Genomic DNA, 12,870 nt, shown 5'->3' with positions numbered 1-12,870 from the left:
TTGTTCAAACAGGTCCTGCTGTCACTTTTTCTTGCTTCCTCTGTAATTCATAGTCGAGATGTGCTAAGTCAGCACTGGTGTACATGTCATGTGCTAAGTAAATTGTAGACAAATTCGTTGGACTCTGCCTGATAAATGCCATGGCTACCTGTTTTGTAGGTTTCTAGATAGGCTGTCTTTAGTGTTAACCCTTATGTTCATTTTCTCATCATCTGGAACATGCTTAATTTTGCAGTTCTGTTTTTTAGATATTAATTATATGCAGAGTAATTCAAAGCACTAGATGCACTCTATAAAAGAATAATAATCCCAGTGACAGGTAATACGTTAGTGCTTGTTTGTATAAGTGGACTTTGAGAGTGGGAGTAATATTGTCTGTCTTTACCTTCATTCATACTACTTATGTCCTCTCTAGAGAATATGTTCTCTTTTTTAGGTTTGAATATTTTCTGTAGATCCAAAATAGGTCATTTCATAATGATGTTTTTATTGAGAAAACCAGTCTGGGAGTGGTACTAACAGAGGCATGGTAAGGACCAGTGCATGTAACTCTAATCCAGGTGTGCCTCTGTCGCAATCTGACATACCTTCTTAGTGACATCTTTTAGTAATACACAGATTTTTACGTTTTAGGCTTATGGCTTTCATTGTGATACACAACATAGCTGTGAAATGAATGTCAGCTGGATTACTGTACAGTAGTATTTCTGTGTGTGTTTTTTTAACATTCATTTACAGCTAAATTGTACGGTAGACATTTAACTGTTAGAACATACATGTTTTCTTTTGTTAAAGGCTGTGTGTGTTAATAAATTACGAGAATGGCATTCATATACAGGAAAGTTACACAATTTAATCTATTGAAATCAGAAAAATCCATATGAAAACTTTACTTTTTACTCTTTGATAGCATGAAGAAGAATTACTAAGTGAAAGAAAATGTAATGATTCTCTAAGAGTGCTGCAACCCTGAGGATTCTCTGATCCTTTATTTCTTAGCATGTTATGGTGGCGGGTAGCAGCCCTGAGATAAGCTAATCTAACAGAAACTGACTGATCTTATTCAGAGTGTTATAGATAAGCTGAAAGCTAAATTATGAATCTTCTAGGAAGTAGGATTAGTGGGGTAAATGTGTTAAAGGGAAATAGCTTGAAAACTTAACAGAAACATCAATTCATCTCTGCTATGAATGGTAGTAGAAAATACAAAACATATAAAGGATACAAGAAGGTTGTTGGTGTGTTACAGAAATACTTGCATTTGTATAAAGACCTTCAAGCAAGTTTGTTAGCTTTATGAATTACATTACTGCACCTCTGAATAGTAGTTGACAATTTACATTAGCAAGGCTAGCAGCTTCAGATTATATGTAGTTTCATTCCAATTGATGAGTTAGTTCAGAGTTAATATATTTAGGATAGTGATCTTTTAGGGGGGGGGGGTTGCATTATACTAGCTAGATTATGGTATCAATGATTATTTCACATTGTGTGGCATTGTTTTCAGATCCCATAAACATTTAATTTTGGAAATTATCTAAACTCGTATATGTTTTAGGTAACTATAGTAATAAAACTACTACCGGTAACAGGGTAACAGAACTGAAGGCCGTTTTCATTTAATAGTGTTGTGTATTTTTTAGATACAGAGCTGAAGTGTCGGATGACATTAAGGATGATACCTCTGGAGCTTTAAGCATGACTAAAGAGTCACAAAATTACTTGACTGAGAATGAGATTATTTTTGTCTGATCACATCAGTCTCACATGCAGAATTAATGAATATTTTATCAGTTTGTAAGTCCTGTAGGTAGGTTCATAGATGATTACTAGGCTGATAACCCCAGGCTGTCTTTTAAAGGCTAGCCACACTTTCCCAAAGGTGAGAATCAAACTTTGTACCCTTGAGTCTGTGAGGTAAGCAGATAAATGATTCAGCCAACCACATATGTATAAGTTGCACATGCAAATACAAGGTGATATGATTTATTTCATTTACAGTGCATTTGGTACTTTAGAAAAGTCAGGATGTTCTTCGTCTACCATTGCTGCAGTCCTGACATATGGGTATTCCGCTGTCCACCATCGGCCCGAATACCAAAGGGCTAGAATCTGGCGTCGGTCATGGCGCTCGAGGCAGACGTCAGTATGTGCCAGTATAAATGCGCATGACTGACGCTATACCCCCAGTCTTTCTTGCCGCGTGGTCCTAAGCAGAAGCAGCGTTTGCAAGTGCCGTTCGGCTTTCTGGAATTGTCGGTTTTCGAGTTTCAGACCGGAGACCAAGCTGGGCTAAGTACCCCGTTGGGGACACTTTTGTCTTTTTCTTGCCTCAGTATTACCGGATGTCAGAAAAAGTTAATACCTGTATTTCTTGGGGGAAACAGATTCCTCATAGGGATTACCATTTACTCTGTATTCCTTGTTTGGGCCTGGGCACGGCGTTGTTGGGTGTCGCTTTTGTGCTGCCTTTAATAAGCGCACTATTAAACGTCGCTTTGACTGTGCTAGGCTAGTGTTTGGTAAATGGTGCAATTATAGCATGCCGTCGGATTCTCCGCCCAGTTCGGCTAAAAAACGCATAGAGTAATTCTTTGCGGTCCAAACAAGATGAGTCCATTGCGGACGCCGGTTCGGTAGGGCCACCGACTACTTCAACGGCTCCTTCTGACAGTTTAGCGGAGTCTCAAGGGGAGCCTTTGCTACTTCAGGAAGTGGCTTCTCCTGTTGTAGGCCAGGCTGAAGGGGCTTCTCATATGTCGGTGGTTCCCTCCCCTCACAGAGTTTCTGGGCCTCTCCCTTCTCATAGTAAAAGCCTTTTTAAATCTAAATCTGCCCCTGCTGGTGTCTGTCCACAGGGTCCAGCTCCTAGAAAGCACATGTTAAAGGTGACAGAGAATTTGATTTCTTTAATTAGGGGTTCTATGCCTCCCCCTGAGAAAAGGCCCAGGGTAGAGCCAGGGATAGAGGGTCTGGATCAGTCTTCCAATGACTCTGATTCTTCTGTGGTAGAGCTCCAGGATTTCCCTCCCTACTCTGATTCAGAGGCTGAGGATTCTACTCCCTCTGCGCCCCTCCTGCAGGTTTTTCTTTTTCTGAAACCTGGCATTCCATGAGGGAGCATTTTAAATGGGAAGGCCAGGATTATTCTGATTCTCGTAAAAAGCTTAGAGAATTCTTGTTTTTGCCTCAGCATAGGCCTTTGGCTATTCCCCCTGTATTGGATGTTGTTCAGGATGTATTTTCTGAGGCTTCTCTTAACCCTGACTCTTTGCCTCCTGCCCCTGCTAAACCAGATAGATACTACAGGGTACCGGAAGCTCCCTAGTATTTATACTAGAGTCCTAGGGCTGACCCAGACACCATTACTCAAGGCCCCGAGGGTGTCAGGGCTGCTGTGGTTAAGATTCCAGTTCCTTTGGACAAGGATGCTAGAGCTCTGGATAGGTGGGGTAAGAAGTTGTATACCTCTTCCACTTTAGCTATGAGAGCTTTAACTTGTCAGTTTCATATGCTCAGGTTTCAAAATTATTTGCTGGGCCAATTGAAATGTAAAGTTGATGCTTTATCTGAAGGTATTGAATGTAAAGAGCTTCAGGATTTAGTGCATGTTTCAGACCAAGTTGGTAAGCATTCTTTGCAATGTGGTTTTGATGCTTTGCAGGCTTCCTCCAGGGTGGCTGCTACTAGTTCAGTTCTTCGCAGGCATGCCTGGTTAAGAGATCAGACATTGTCAGAGCATGTTAAGGCTCAAATTATGGATGCTCCTTTGCAGTCTGATGTTCTTTTGGCCCTCCGGTTGAATCGGTTTTGAAAAAATGGAGGAAAAAGCTAAGTCTATGCAGACAGTTAAGGATTGTTTACAGGTTCAGCCCCCTACGTTCAGTAGGAATTGGCCTACTAAAGGGTGGTCTTTTCCCTCTTCAGATTATCAGTCTATGGGCAGGTCTAGGCGAGGTAGGGGTAGAGCTTCCTCTCAGGGCCCTGCTACTCCTAGGACTTTGGGTTCTTTTACCCCTTCTGCTGGGGAGGGCAGGGGTCAGTCCTTTCGGAAACAAACTCAATGACCTGCGTCTTCAGCTGCCGGACTCTGCCATGCTGGCAGCTCCTCTAGGAGGAAAACTGGGACTTTTCGCAAAGACTTGGCATTTGGTTACCCAGGACGAATGGGTATTGGACATTGTAAATCGAGGCTACGAATTTTATTTCCACGCTTTCCCTCCTTTCAAAGGTATGCCAGATGTGCCTCATCAGCAAAGGCTGGAAGCACAGGCAAAAATTTCTTCTCTGCTTCAGTTGAGGGCAATACAGGAAGTACCTTCTGCTGAAAGAGGCACAGGGTTTTATTCCCGTCTTTTCTTAGTGCCAAAGAAAGTAAATACTTGGAGACCAATTCTGGATTTGTCCATTCTAAACACCTTTTTGGAAATTCCAAAGTTCAAGATGTTAACGTTGCAGCAGTTGCTGCCTATGCTGGGCAAGGATCATTGGATGGTAACTCTGGATCTCACGGAGGCCTATCTTCACATTCCTATCAGGCCCAGTTCCAGGAAGTTCCTGAGATTTCGGAATGGGAATTTGCATTATCAGTTCTCTGCATTGCCCTTTGGCTTGTCTACTGCGCCCAGGGTATTCACAAAAGTCCTGGCTCCAGTAATTGCTTTTTTCAGACTGCAAGGAATTCAAATTTATCCTTATCTGGACGACTGTTTGATTCTGGCTCATGGCAAGCAAGAACTTCTTCAACATCTTCACTATGTAATGACAGTTTTAAGATGCCTAGGGTATTCTGTGAACGAAATAAAGTCCAGTCTAGTACCCTCACAAGAGATGTGTTTTCTGGGTGTGTGACTGAATACAGCAACCCAGATGGCATTTCTTATCCTGGACATACAAAGACATCTTCATCAATACTTCCAACAGCTTTCAGTAATGTCCAGGCTGACTGCAAGGACAGTCCTTCAAGCCTTAGGGTTCATGGCATCTTGTATTCTAGTGCTTCCCAATGCCAAACTGCATATGAGGAAGTTACAATGGTATCTCAAAAGCGTGTGGACTCAACACAGCCACGATTTGGACACTGTCATTCAGATTCTCCCTTGCATACAAAAAGTATTTCTGTGGAGGGCTCAGGAATGTCACCTAAACAAGGGACTCTCTGTGACCCAGCCAGAGGCATGTCAGATATTAACGACAGACGCCTCGGAGTCAGCCTGGGGAGCTCATCTCGAAGGGAAATGGATTCAAGACCTTTGGCCCCCAGAGCTACTTCATTTACATATCAACATGAAAGAGATGCTGGCAGTTCAATTTGCTTTGGAAGCATTCAAGAGCCTACTTCAATCAGGACTGGTGTTGATTCGAACAGACAACATAACAGTCATGTGGTACATCAACAAGCAAGGGGGAACCCATTCTTATCCATTGTGCAGACAAGCAATGCTAGTATGGGAAACTGCTTTAAAACTGCACATCACTCTTCGAGCACAGTTTCTGCCAGGAGCACAAAATTCTTTAGCAGATGTTCTGAGCAGACAGATTGTGGATCCTCGCGAATGGAAGTTGGATCATCAGGTGTTTCTGCAGTTGACCATGGCTTGGGGAACTCCAGACATAGATCTGTTCGCTTCTCCTCTGAATTATCACCTGCCAAAGTTTTGCACAAGGCTATTTCATCCGAAAGCCTGGAAAGTAGATGCACTATCCTTCAGCTGGAGAAACCTGCACGTGTATGCCTTTCCTCCTTTGCCTCTTCTTCCAAAGGTATTGTTGAAAGTCAGGAGGGAAAAGCCTCGCATGATTCTGATAGCACCAGATTGGCCTCGACAACATTGGTACCCTCTCTTCAGGAGTTTAATTCATGGGACACCTTAGCCATTACCACAGATTCCTCACTTATTGACTCAGGAGGACAATCATTTTTCTCAATATCAGGGTGCGATCTCTTTACCTGACGGCCTGGAGAATTCAGTTTTGAGGAAGGAAGGCCTGCAGCTTCCACAACAAGTTTTGGATGTTCTTTTGGAAGCCAGGCATCCTGCTACTCGGAAAGTTTATGCTGATAACTGGAAGAGATTTTTTCTTTGTAGTGCAGCTCGAGGCTTTGATGTTAAATTGCCTAACTTAAGTTGTATTTTGCAATATTTGACTGTTTTGTTAGACAAGGGATTGTCTTTCTCTACTGTTAAAGTGCATGCTGCAGCTATTTCTGCTCACTATGAATGTGACCCTCCTTTGTTTTCTCATCCATTGGTTAAACAGTTTCTTAGAGGGGCAAAGAATATAAGACCCCCGAGAAGAGCTCCCACTCCAGCCTGGGATCTTAATTTTGTTTTGGAGAAGCTGACTCTGCCTCCATTTGCACCTGCAGCTACAGCTGAGTTGAAGTTGTTGTCTTGGAAGACTGCTTTTTTGTTGGCTGTTACTTCTACTCGAAGGGTCTCTGAATTACAGGCCCTCATGGCAGTAGAACCATTTCTGATTTTTCACACGGACAGAGTTTCCTTACGTACTAATCCTACTTTTATGCCTACAGTAATTTCAAATGTGGCACTGAACCAATCTATACATTTGCCTACTTTTTATGCTGACCCCCAAAATAAAGGGGAAAAAGTTTTGCATTCTTTGGATGTGCATAGGCATTTAAGATATTATTTGAGCAGAACCAAAGAGTTCAGAAGGTCTCAACAGTTGTTTGTTTCTTTTGCTTTGACTTCACAAGGGAAAGCTGTTTCAAAACACACTATCTCCAAGTGGATTGGCCATTGTATTGCTTTTTGTTATTCTCATCATGGGAAAGATGTTCCTGCTGGGATCAGGCCTCACTCTACTAGGGCTACGGCCACCTCTACTGCTTTTCTGAGAGGGGTAGCTGCTAAAGACATTTTGGAGGCAGCTGCTTGGAGTTCTGTACATACATTTACTAAGCATTATCATTTACCTCTTTATTCTAGGTCTAGGGCTGGGTTTGCCACTGCTATTCTACAGGGCATGTTAGCAGCTCCTAATTCTATTTAGTTGGCCATCCTCCCTGTTTTCCGTTGCTCTGGGATTCTACCCATATGTCAGGACTGCAGCAATGGTAGACAAAGAACATAGTACAGTTTTGTACCTACCATAAATGTAGATGTTCGAGGATATCCATTGCTGCAGTCCAAGTTTCCCTCCCTCCTACCCCCTTATTTAGGTTTGGGTTTTGGGTGGTGTTTTTTGCATTCTGACGTCTGAGGCAAGAAAGACTGAGGGTATGGCGTCGGTCATGCGCATTTATACTGGCACATACTGACGTCTGCCTCGAGCGCCATGACCAACGCCAGATTCTAGCCCTTTGGTATTCGGGCCGATGGTGGACAGCGGAATACCCATATGTCAGGACTGCAGCAATGGATATCCTCGAACATCTACATTTATGGTAGGTACAAAACTGTACTTTTTGCCTAGGGTTCCTCAGCCAGTCTTTGAGGTCAGCCAACAGTATTCATTTTTTCCTAGACTGTAGTCAGTAAAAGCGTAAAGTTGTTCTGGACTCACTGTTATCCCTCATTCTGCAGTGTAGTATTAGTCTGTGTAACAAAATAATGCAAAGAGGGCACACCTCTCAACTGTCCAGATTTTTGCCTCATAATTTTAGTCTGTCCCCTCATAAAATTTTGAGATTTTCTAACAAATCATCGAGGACTGAAGTCGCTAAATAATGATACACATTTGAGTTTCATACTTTATATCCTTCAGAAGCCACAGTGGTGCAGCGGTAGCATTGTTGCCTCACAGCAAGAGGTTCTCCCGTTCGATTCACGGCTGGAGCGCCTTGTGTGTGTCGTCTGCATGTCCTCCCCACGGTTGAGTGGCATTCGAAAGACATGCTTAGAATGGGTGTGCCTTTGCTGAAGGTTGGGTGTTGAGCTGGCACCTCAGCACCCATAAAAAATCTACTGCCAATCATTAGCAGACCGGAGTTCCACTTTGGCGACCCCTAACCAGGAAAAGCCGAAAGAAGAACAACTTTATATCCTTCAGAAAATACATATTAATGCAAAGTCTGTTATTCTAGCAACTTTCTATGTTTAGAAGAGCAGTGTCTAAAATCTGCTCCTGATTTTTGTACTTTTCCCTCCCCATTATTTTGACTTTGTCCCTATTTCGGAGCATAGAGGCTCAGAGGTATGTAAGAGGTGACTCGTGAAATGTTGGTAATCAAGTGCATTCATTAATATTAGTTTTTAAAAAACAGTTAATAAATAAATGTTGATTTGCTCTTAAAGCACGGTCAGTGTATGTTGTATTTCAGAACAATTCCTTAAACGTGGAAGTTGCACAACATTTTTGTTTCTGGTGTTATAACACAGCCAATACTTTGACCAGTAGGGAGAGTAGAGCAGAGAGACTGATATGGAAGATGTCTTATTCCAAAATTTGATATTACCAAAATGCATGTGTTAATGTGCCAGGGCAGTAATCCCTAATCTCTAATAGTGACTGCCTTAATCTTTGTTTAAAATCAGACTTGTATTGACTTTGGCCCGCCACAAAAAATTTGAGAGTGGACAGTGTGGGACTTAAGGGTATTTTAAACCAGAAGTAATCTTTGGTATCCTTATAAAAGGAACAGAATTATGCAGAGTAAAATATTGCAGAAGCTCATACCCCCCCCCCCCCAAAAAAAAAGAGTGTGACTGGTCACTGTTATTTTGAGAGGTTCAGGCTTATTCTCATTAAGCAAAAGAATAGTCAGGGGAGACCAATTTTTATTCTATTTTTCAGGACATAACTGAGCAATCATATCAGAATCTAATAAGTTGACACATACATTAAGATGGCACTCTGTTGCAGCAACAACAAACTGGATTTCAGAAAGAATGGCAGACGAAGGAATGCAAATCCTGCCATACCAACCTTGATATATTTAATAATATATTTAATAAAATCTGTGACTGTTTCAGTGACCAATGCTGTAGGATTTGGATGGCCAACTATTGGGCATGAGCCTCACCCTACAGGTGTCCATTTCCTCTTAGGAAAACTTAGTGTTGCTGTTGAAATGCTTTTCCTCAAGAATATGAAATTCAGGTTACCCAGAACTGTTGATATCTGAGTGATAGGCAGTTATACTCCATTTCCATTATGTGCATATCTATAGACTCCCCATTTGGTATATATGAACCTCAATTCTTCAGACATTTATATTAAACTTACCTTTCCTTATACTGCTACTACAGTGAGTAATTAACCAGTCAAAAAGGGAAAACAATTTCCTTTTTCGATTGATTAAGCTAAAAATAAATTAAAATGTAATTTGTCCATGTTGTAGTACCTTTAGGGAAATGGTGTTTAAGTACCATGATGTACAGGAGTAGGGTTAGGGTTAACACACATGAATAAGGGTCAGCAAAGGGGGGGGGGGGTCAAGACACCCTGTACCACCTTACTCCAGTGTGTTAATTCTAACCCTGCATATTAGGGTACTAAACACCCTTTCCCTAACAGTGCCACTAAACAGGACAAAAGGACATGCACAAACACCTATCCCTCTAGCTGCTACTCTAACCCTAACTTACACACACACACACACACACACCCCTCCCACCCACCCACCATGCCAAAGCTTTACTTACAAATGAAAGTTTTCACATTATACGCCAAACCCTGCCTTACATTTGACATCTACCACTTCAACAAAAGCTGTATTTGACCCTCTAATCATTCAGCCAATTGTTAACAAAAGACTTATAGCTGAAAGGTATGTAAGACAGAATGCATCATACAGACATACAGACATACACAGATACACACACACACACACACACACACACACACACACACACACACATATATATATATATATATATGAGACAGAGCATATTTTATGCTACTGATTAAGGCTCACAGGTCTGCAGTTGTCAGGTTTGGTCCTTCTTCCATTTTTATACACAGATTGTCACTACAGCCACCCACCAAGCTTATATATTCCCACTGTTTCATGAGACCCACCAACAACCTGTGGATGTTCAGGAGCTCTGGCTGGCAGGCCATGTAGTCCCAGATGTACCTTTCAACTGTCCAGATTTTTTTGCATCATATTTTGGTCTATTTTTCATAAAATATGGGGTTTCCTGTCAAATCACTGGGGATTGAAGTCACTAAATAATGACATACATTTCAGTTTCTGACTTCATAGCCTTCAGAAAATGTATGTGAATGCAAGTCCTGTTGTTCTAGCAACTTTTTAAGTTAGTAAGTGCAACATTTAAAATCTGTTTGTATTTTTTGGCCTTTGCCCCCCCCCCCCCCATTTTAGATTTTGTCAAGATTTTTTGTGCTAAGGGGTTGCGAGGTATGGTCGTAGGGTTTTGTCTTCCCTTAGCTTACTTGTCTCCTGCTCTGTTCTTTCAGCATCAGTAGGTCTGTCCATGTATTCACTGCACTCTGTTCTCCACTGTCCTTCCCATGATGACACCTGTGTTTGTACTACCTTATAAACACTGAAGTGACCTTTCATCACTTACTCATCCCTTTATTTGTTACACTACTTACGCTGTCCTTAATCCTTACTCACAGCTCACTGCCCTCAAAAGACAGTGTTTTAGTATTCTACTTAACCTTTCTCTTCATTTACTGTAGTCTCACATTAGTGTTGTAATATGCCGCCCATCCCGATAACCTGAGCCCTTCCATTCCATGGTTACTATTTAAGAGTGGTGTTTTCACCTGCATCTGCCCCACACCCTTAGACCTACTCAGCACCATTCCTAATACATTGCTGTATAAAATGGCAGAACATCTCCTTATCCAGGCAATCCACCAAATATGCTCTCAAACGTGGAAAATGTAGTCTGTTTCTGATGCTTCAAAATCTGCCAAAATCACAACTCTGTCCTTCCCTTTCTGTCTTAGTTTACTAGCCAAAATATTATCTTCTTCCCTTTTTTGTAACTCAAGAGCATGCACACAGTGTCATTGCACCAACACACTACCACCTTTTTGAGCGTCCTTCCCAGTGACCTTTTTGTTCCCCTTTCTTGGCATGCTATTGCTGGGCAGGCAAGAGTTGAGCAGTGTTTGATCATTGATCTTGGTGGACTGTCTTTTTTTTTTTTGCCCTATTTTTAATTTGTCCTGCCTTTATGTTTTTACTGAAGAGTGTAAACAAGGTGTGCAATGAAGTTACACAGGATCAAGGTGTGTGAATTCCCTTGCACACCTCTCTGATAACTTTCTGACCATTCTACTGCAATGGCATGCAAGTCCGAGTCTTATTCACAGCCACTGCTAGCTGTCATTTCAAAAGTGGGATGTCTCCAAACCCTCTCATTCTAAGTCAGCACCTTCAAATTATAACCTGAGTCATGTGGACTTTCTTCCTCCCCTCTGTGCCATAGAATTCGTTCCACCCTTTCAGTTGTAATTGACAGTGCAGTCACCTTGTTAATTCCCTTTTCCTGTATCACAGGCAGATCCAGGACTGTGCTGCTAGACCAAGACCCAGCAGCAGTCCTGGGTTTGATTCCCATAGCCTCCATTTACCTGCTGTTTGACTTTGAGTAGTTCACTTAACCAGACACTTGCTGCCTGGTCATCCATGAAAAATGGACTTAGCTGGTTTGCAAATATTTTTTACACCTTTTTTCCTCATCCCATCCCATCCCGTACATACATAACTTGCTCACTCCGTTATGTCAGCTTTTTTTTCCCATTATATACATTTTGTAAACAGATAGTGACATGTTCCATCCACTCATATTATTAATCCCTATTTCTGCAATGACTACATTAACATAATCACTGTTGAAGTGGCACCCCGACCTCATGTGCAAAAATGAGAAATGGGGTTGTGGATGGATTGATTCTTTAAGCTACTAAAATTACAAAGCATATCCCCTGATTTTCATTCTATTTCTTTTTTATATTTTACTGTGGTTTGTTTCATCTCCATGGTACTAGTAATATGCATCCATCACCAAAAACACATTTCTTTACCATTTCTACCCTCAACCTTTCCATCTGTTACACTTAATATTTCTCAAACTGTTCTTTCTCTTTTTCATAGTTCTCCACTAGAAATTGTTTACTTTCCCCTACTATTTTAAACAAAACTACAAATGTAGCTTTGTTTCAGATTTATGCAAGACCATCCCTTTTTTGGAATGAAGAAATTGTCCATTGCATCATCTGTCATTAAGCTATGATTGTCCCCATCCACCCAGTAGCCATTTTCTCAATCAAATGTTATATTCTCTAGTGATTGGTAGTTTTACAGTTTGTAGTTTATAGAGCCTGTACTAATGTGTAATATATGTTTCTTTCTCTGTTATGATGGGAGTGGAACTTTTTTTTCATGTAAACAGTCTTTGCCCAGTACAGCTAATCTGGGTAACAGTGCATTATGCAAATGTATTTATTTATTAATTTGACATTTGTTAACCGGGTTACTCTGACTGGGCAAGAAGCCCTTTTTCACCAGAGACCCGATGAGAAAAGCTCCAGACATAATGAAATATAATAAAACATGTATAAATATAAATTTAAGCTGATAATGGTGAAAAGGTGTTTACATGGAAGACCAACAGCAATCAAAGTTATTAATGGCAATATAAAAGTTGTTTATACACTGTGAGTAATAGTGCAATTAGTCCATTTGCAAAAATAGGGTTCAATATGTAAAGCAGGTTAGCTATATACGTTTGACTAAGAGAAAAAAAAGGTTATTTGTAGTTATAGCAAAAAGGAGTATAGTTACAAGTAAATAGCAAGTTTAGCATAATATCTAGGCAGTGTTAGTAGTAGCACCAGTAATTTTCAGAGTAGAATAATTTAGGTTTAGTGCCCAACTGGAAGCAGTAATGGCAGTAGTCACCTAGGCTGAGTGAAGTGGGA

General features: G+C 41.1%; 1 protein-coding gene across 8 annotated transcripts in view; it reads left to right on the top strand.

The window, feature by feature from the left end:
• Nucleotides 1–12,870, top strand: part of STX11 (syntaxin 11) — a 1,126,953-nt gene that overhangs the window by 914,518 nt on the left and 199,565 nt on the right. The gene's annotated exons all lie outside the window — the stretch shown is intronic.

This window comes from Protopterus annectens, chromosome 1.part0 (genome assembly GCF_019279795.1).
Source record: "Protopterus annectens isolate FY-2018-M chromosome 1.part0, PAN1.0, whole genome shotgun sequence".
Classification (NCBI taxonomy): Eukaryota; Metazoa; Chordata; order Ceratodontiformes; family Protopteridae; genus Protopterus; species Protopterus annectens.
This window is presented reverse-complemented; position numbering and strand designations above follow the sequence as displayed.